Here is an 8,262-nt window from a genome sequence, read left to right on the forward strand (position 1 = left end):
CAACTAATTGGTTGCTGTGTGCAAATTAAGTTAAAAATAAAACCTGTAGTAGCACGGCCCGTCATGCCACTTGGTTGGTAATCACCTGTAGCTAGAATAGGAAAAAGCAGTTAGTTGATTTATCTTGATGCTCAAAATAACATAGCGTGCGCAACTGGGTAGCATGTTCTGTGCAACTGCGCACCATGATGTGTGCAACTGTAATCACACACCTAGTTAGATGGGGGTGTTGGGAAGGTAATTACCTGGATGATCAGGCCCGTGAGTACTCCCTGTAGGGCCATTGGGAGGAGCACGCGGGGCACTACTTGTTGGAACAGGCGGGGGAGGAGGTGGTGGACCATGTTGTGTATTGCCTGGACGTGGAGGAGGTCCTCGAGTGTTGCCATCAACTATAGCCAGAACAGGAAAAACCAGTTAGTTGTTTTATCTTGATGCTCATAGCGTGCGCAACTGGGTAGCATGTTCTGTGCAACTAGGCACCATGATGTGTGCAACTGAAATCTCACACCTAGTTAGATGGGGGTGTTGGGCAGGTAATTACCTGAATTATGAGGCCCATGAGTACTCCCTGTAGGGCCATTGGGAGGAGCACGTGGGGCACTGCTTGTTGGGCCAGGCGGGGGAGGAGGTGGAGGACCATGCCGTGTAGGGCCTGGAGGTGGAGGAGGTCCTCGAGGGTTGCCATCATCTGATGGCCCCGTGGAAGCAGTTGGTTTTTCTTTTTCTTGGACTTGTTCAAGTGGCCGATCTCGGTACGTGCTGCACGCATATGCTTGTATACAATAGCTTGTGCTGGATCAGAACCACTCGCCAACTTTGCTAGTTTCCGAAAATCGTATATCATGTTCCTCTCCCTTATCTGTTTCTTTGATTGAGGAGACATTTCATCTGGCTGCTCATAACCAGTCCCTGGCGCACTAGGCGCAGCAGTAGGTGTCCACCGTCTTAGCAGGTACCTTTCCGGTATGAGATCAACTCCAATATGAGTGAACACCTTGAGGATGTGGCAACATAGGATGTCGTCCTTGTCCATTTTACAGCACTCACACAAATAGGAACCATCCTCCACCCTTGCCTGCACCAAGTAGTTTCGAGGACCATATTTGGCAACAAATTCCTGGTTCGGTTTGAGCTCAAATATATCAGCACCAACTTGGAATGTATTATAATGGCCAATCAGCTCAAACTCTTCTCTAAACTTGCGGTAAAGGTCCCTAGTGTAGGTCTTGTAAGCTTGCTTCTCTATTGGGAAGTTGGACCACAACTCAATCTCAAGGTGTTCTATCCTATAATCATTGCAGCCTTCCTTGGCAAGGATGTGGTTCTAAATTTTTTCATATTGCTTGATGAAGTTCAGCATCGAGTTGTGTGGGTTCACATATCTTTTTAGGACGGCGTTGAACCCCTCACTACGCTGTGTAGACTGCAAGAAGGGGAAGAACATGTGTTTGAAGTAGCAAGGCACCCAAGTTGACCTGTATTCGTACAACTTCTCAAAGTGTGTGTGTGTGTGTGTGTGTGTGTGTGTGTGTGTGTGTCATAGCCTTGTACTTCATCATTAGCCCAGCCCAATTCTGTTCAAACTCGTCTGGAATGAAGCTGAAGTCAACACAGTAGTTGAAATCATCAGAGAGCCCTGGATTCCGGCACAACAACCAACCAACTTTTTCCTGGGCCTTCTTCATGATGTGCCATCGACAACATCGATGCACGGTGGTTGGAAAGATGCTCTGTATTGACTGCCTCATTGCACCATCTTGATTGGTTATGAAGTTGCTTGGAGGTTTGCCACCCATAGCTTCTAGGAATGTCTGGAATACCCAATCAAAGCTTGATGCCAACTCCTGCCTCACAAACGTGCAACCGAGCATGAAAGATTGGCCATGTCTGTTTATTCCAATGAAGGGTGCGAATGACATATTATACATGTTGGTCATGTAGGTAGTGTCAAATGATACGCAGTCGTGGTACGCCTCAGCATAAGGTTTTCGAGCTAAGCCATCCACCCAAAATATGTTAACAACTATGTCCTCTTCATCATATTTTACCTTATAGAAGAAGTCTGGATCGGTTTTCTGTATATCCTTGAAGTGCGCAATTGTCTCAATCATGTCACCCTCCTTTGTGTCATCTCTACGGAAACTTGTACACACATTTGTTATTGTCGTTGGTCCGAACGGCACCATCATCTCAGATCCGTAGAACTCTGCCATTATATGCATCATACGTCCTGCATAATACAAAAGCAAAATAGTATATCCTTTTTTTAGTTGCACGAATGCGCACATCCAGCTGCATAGTAATAGAACATGTATTGGCATAGAAGATAATTGCAGGAAATGGACACCTAGCTGCACCTTTTTAAAAACACTTTGCACTTTTTTGCATACAGGACATTGTGTAGTTGCACAGTGAAGGCAATCTAGTTGCACAACAAGCACCAAAAGTGATATACAGACAGCATCGGAAGTTGGACACCAGTTGCACAGTTAAGTCATTTCAGTTGCACAATAGTACCATCACAGTTGCACACTGGACTGCCTAGAGGGAAACTTAATTCTTTAAGGGATATAGAAACAACACACCTGTAGTCAAGTTGCAGTTATACAAGATGCGCAAAAACTCCTTTTCATCAGGTGAGATGCCTTGGTGGGATCTCAAGTATTTGGACAGTGAAGGTTTGTTCACGAGCGGATGATTGTGGTCACGAACAAAGTGCGTCACCTCCCATCGCCCATCTATCAGCTTCACCAACATTTTCGCCTTGCATTGACACTACTAGGGAAAAGGCTAGCAGCAGCGCGGGTTTTTAGGCTAGTAGCAGCGCGGGTGGCCGCGCTACTAATAAGGCGCTACAGCTAACTCATAGTAGTAGCGCGGCCCCAACCCGCGCTACTATTAACTAGTTGTAGCGATTTCGCCATCCCTCGCTACTGCTATATCTTTCATCATTTTCCCACTGCCCCATTCCCTTTCAGTTCTCCTTTCAGATACTAGATACTAGGTACTGCTAGTAGATATCAAATTCATAAACCATTACTAGGTACGGTAGTACTCCCTTCGTTCCAAATTACTCGTCGTGGTTTTAGTTCAAACCACGACGAGTAATTTGGAACGAAGGGAGTACTAGATAACAATTTCATGCATAGCCAACATGCATCCTCAAGCAGTACAAGTTCATATCAACGGCCATCATCATATGTAGTTCTAGATGATATCGACGACGATCATCATATGTAGTTCTAGATGATATAGCCACACACACATATGTAGTTCTAGATGATATAGCCACACACACATATGTAGTTCTAGATGATATAGCAACACACACATATGTAGTTCTAGATGATATAGCCACACACACATATGTAGTTCTAGATGATATCGAAGACAATCATCATCCTCAAGCCTGGGCGGTTGGTGTTCCTGATAGTAAATAGGATGGCCTGTCCAACACGAAGATTCTTGCCATCAAGGAATTTCTTCCACCCAACCGAGTTTAAGTGTGTGCGACCGTCCGTGTCCACGCGGTAAGTACAGGTTGTGACGGAGCCCCTTGCAGTAAGGTGTAGTCCAGCTGAGCCTTCTTCATCAGGCTCGATACCATAACTCACAGATATGCTCTTTGCCAATTTCTGAATAAGAGAAACATATCAATTATAAGCATGTGATCGAACTCTACACTAAAACATATATATCATCGACTAGATTCCACACAACATACCATATCATTGGACTGTACACTAAGTAATTCACACTATTAATTTGCATTTGTAAGTATAACATACCATATCATGTCGATCAACCATGGTATTTGTCAAGCGGGTCACGAATGGCACCCCGACAAAGTCAGCACGTGGCGGAATGATGTCCCACAGGTTGGACACCTCCTCCTCACTCAGCCTTGTTCTTTGAGCTACGATGGCTTCATGAAGTGGGTCCTCATCATCTTCATCGAGTGGGTCCTCATTATCTTCATCATCTTCATCATCTTCATCATCTTCCACCAGGTTGATATAAATGATAGCTAGCTTGGGTCTTTCTGCTCGGAAGTTGAAGCTGATCAACTCAACACCAGTAAGATGCATGCGAGCGACGAAACGGGCCCATCCATCTCCTCCAATCTGCGACATATTGCGTCCTTTCTCGACCTCCATAGTGTACGGCCCCCCAGGAGCCTCAAATGTCACAGTGTCTCCTGTCAGCTTGTTGAATTTCAACCTCACATTGACGATCTGTGTAAAATAAGCAAAATGACACAATGCAGTAATGCCAACACTAAAAATAAAATAGTTATTACATTTCATCTAATTTCTTACCGCCGCATGACGAAAACTCGGCTGGAAGTAGATGCCGAACAGCTTGCCAGTTGCAAGGCTGCTGGCACATCTTGACTTGCACAGTTGACATAGTGGTGGTGGTGGTGGCGCCATTCTTCCTAAAGCAATATGAGCAAAGGATTACTAGATCAATTAAATCAAAATGTTCTAAGTCAACTAAATCAACTAGCCTACTAAATCAACTAAATCAAAATGTTCTAAGTCAACTAAATCAACTAGCCTACTAAATCAACTAAATCAAAATGTTCTAAGTCAACTAAATTAACTAAATGAATTAGCCTACTAAATCAACTAAATCAAAATGTTCTAAGTCAACTAAATCAACTAGCCTACTAAATCAACTAAATCAAAATGTTCTAAGTCAACTAAATCAACTAGCCTACTAAGTCAACTAAATTATATCAACTAAATCAAAATGTTGCATATGAGCAGGAGGAGGGAGAAGGAGGGCGACTCAAGGAGGGAGAAGAGAGTAGGATGGAGGAGGAAGGCAGAGCGAGGAGGGGCCGGCCGGCACGGCCAGTTGAGGGAGGACGGAGGAGGAAGGCGGAGCGAGGAGGGGCCGGCCGGCGCGGCCAGTTGAGGGAGGACGGAGGAGGAAGGCAGAGCGAGGAGGGGCTGGCCAGCGGCGAGTGGAGAGGGAGGACGGAGGAGGAGGCCGGTACCGAGTCCAGCAAGGAGGAGGAGGTGACGGCGCGCGGCACAGACGGAGGAGGGGCGACGGGGGCGCGCGGCGCAGACGGGTCGGAGAGGATTTTGAGTGGCTGTGTGTGTGAGTGGATCCGAAGGGAGGAGATGAGGGAGATGAATGGCTTAGCAGTAGCGCTCTTCAGGAAAAGACGCTACTGCTAAGCTATCTAGCAGCAGCGCCTTTCACAGTAAAGCACTACTGCTATGTGTCAGCATGCAAAAATAGACTTTGTTCAATATATCAAAAACACATTGATCATCAACGATCTTTTTGTGTACAATCTGATTTGACAATATGAGTCCTCACCGGTTTAGGAACAGGTGAAGACTCATATTGCAGCCACAAATTCTACACATAGAGTTCAATGAAGATCAAGTGCTTGTCAAAGTGTGAGAAATAACATATTTAAGGTGGTAGAAACTCTCTTCACGGAGCGAGGTGGGACTAAATTTTTGTAGAAAACTTAGCAGTAGCGCTTATCCGAAAAATGCGTTGCTACTATGCCACGTAGCAGTAGCGCGCATCACGCTAACGCATTGCTGCTATAACTAGCCTCACGGCGGCCTCGTAGGAATTATAGCAGCAGCGCGTCTTTCGGGTGACGCGCTACTGCTATATTTGTCTCAGCAGCGAGTTTCGTCTGTACGCGCTACTGCTAGTTAGCAGCAGCGAGTTATTTTGAAGCGCGCTGCTGATAAGATTATGTGTATAGGCTTTTCCCTAGTAGTGTGAGTCTGCTTTATTGTCTCGCGTTTTCGTTTCTTCTTCTTCTTACTAGGACCAACCTCCTCTTCAGCAAAGATTGGAGGTTCATCTTCCATTTCCTCATCACTGTCAACAGTTTTTAGATCTGGAATAGGGTCCAGGAGAGGAGGAGCCTCAGCTCCTCCATCATCAGCTTTGGGCTTCTTGAACTTGTTGCAGCAAAACTGTTGTTTTACCAATACATTAGTGTGGGGTGTCCGCCTAGAGGTGTTCATCTTGACAGAGAAACCCATCTGTAGTGCATAGCTGTTGTAGTGATCCTTAGCAATTTGAAGGCTGTCAAACCTCATGCCAACATAGGGTTCCATAGGTTGAGAACCAGCCTCATCCTCTCCTTCTTCTCCTTGCACAGCTCCGTCAACAGCGCCAACTCCTAGATCAGTCCTGGTTGGACCAGGAACATTTGCCACGGTTCCCATGTCATCAAGAGTATGGCTCTCTGACTACAAAGACACCACTACAGGGGCACCACGAGTTGATGACTGGCCTGCCACATTGTCATGGCTCATAGGGTTACCACCACGACTTGCCTGCGTGTAGTAAATGATACGTCTCCAACGTATCTATAATTTTTGATTGTTCCATGCTATTATATTACCCCTTTTGGATGTTTATGGGCTTTATTTTACACATTATTTTCATTTTTGGGACTAACCTACTAACCGGAGGCCCAGCCCATATTGCTGTTTTTTTTGCCTATTTCAGTATTTCGAAGAAAAGGAATATCAAACGGAGTCCAAACGGAATGAAACCTTCGGGAGCGTGATTTTTGGAACAAACGTGATCCGGAGAGCTTAGAGTGCAAGTCAAGAAGCTTCTGAGGGCCCCACGAGATAGGGGGTCGCGCCCCCTATAGGGTGCGCCCCCTGTCTTGTGGGCCCCTCGGGCGGCCACCGACGCACTTCTTCCTCCTATATATAACTACGTACCCCGAAAACATCCAGGAGCACCACAAAACACAATTTCCACCGCTGTAACCTTCTGTATCCGCGAGATCCCATCTTGTAGCCTTCGCCGGCACTCTGCCGGAGGGGGAATCAACCACGGAGGGCCTCTACATCAACATCCTTGCCCCTCCGATGAGTTGTGAGTAGTTTACCACAGACCTATGGGTCCATAGTTATTAGCTAGATGGCTTCTTCTCTCTTTTTGGATCTCAATACAATGTTCTCCCCCTCTCTTGTGGAGATCTATTCGATGTAAACTCTTTTTGCGGTGTGTTTGTCGAGATTCGATGAATTGTGGGTTTATGATCAAGTTTATCTATGAATAATATTTGAATCTTCTCTGAATTCTTTTATGTATGATTGAGTTATCTTTGCAAGTCTCTTCGAATTATCAGTTTGGTTTGGCCTACTAGATTGGTTTTTCTTGCCATGGGAGAAGTGCTTAGGTTTGGGTTCAATCTTGCGGTGTCCTTATCCAGTGACAGAAAGGGTTGCAAGGCACGTATTGTATTGTTGCCATCGAGGATAACAAGATGGGGTTTATATCATATTGCATGTGTTTATACCTCTACATCATGTCATCGTGCTTAATGTGTTACTCTGTTCTTATGAACTTAATACTCTAGATGCAGGCAGGAGTTGGTCGATGTGTGGAGTAATAGTAGTATATGCAGGCAGGAGTCGGTCTACTTGTTATGGACGTGATGCCTATATACATGATCATGCCTAGATAATCTCATAACTATGCGCTTTTCTATCAATTGCTCGACAGTAATTTGTTCACCCATCGTAATACTTATGCTATCTTGAGAGAAGCCTCTAGTGAAACCTATGGCCCCCTGGTCTATCTCTTATCATATTTGCTTTCAATCTACCTTTATTCGCATCTTTACTTTTTGCATCTATCTTATAAAATACCAAAAATATATTTATCTTATCATACTATCTTTATTAGATCTCACTTTCGCAAGTGGCCGTGAAGGGATTGACAACCCCTTTATTGTGTTGGTTGCGAGTTCTCAGTTTGTTTGTGTAGGTGCGTGGGACTTTTGAGGAGCCTCCTACTGGATTGATACCTTGGTTCTCAAAACTGAGGGAAATACTTGCGCTACACTTTGCTGCATCACCCTCTCCTCTTCGAGGAAAACCAACGCAAGCTCAAGACGTAGTAGTAAACAGATCACCCATTTTCTGTCCAATTTCCTTGTGCTATGTTGGGTTGCTGATGATCCATATCATGAGGAAGCTCATTGAGATTAGGAGGCAACTCATTGAGATCAAGCATTTTTTTTTCCTTTTTTGGATGCTGCCACACACTCCCTGCACATATAAAAAAGAGGAAAATGATCTCATCAGTTGTTAACCACAGAAAAGAGTGTTTCAAACAACCTACTTAGTAAATAGGCAGTTGCACACCATTTTATGACAATCTTAGTTCCAAAAGCAACATGACTGTAGCATAATCTTTATTATAACAGTTATGCATTTTTTTGTTTGCACAGAGTTGTTATGTTAG

The sequence above is a fragment of the Triticum aestivum genome, chromosome 6B (genome assembly GCF_018294505.1).
Source record: "Triticum aestivum cultivar Chinese Spring chromosome 6B, IWGSC CS RefSeq v2.1, whole genome shotgun sequence".
NCBI classification, from domain to species: domain Eukaryota; kingdom Viridiplantae; phylum Streptophyta; class Magnoliopsida; order Poales; family Poaceae; genus Triticum; species Triticum aestivum.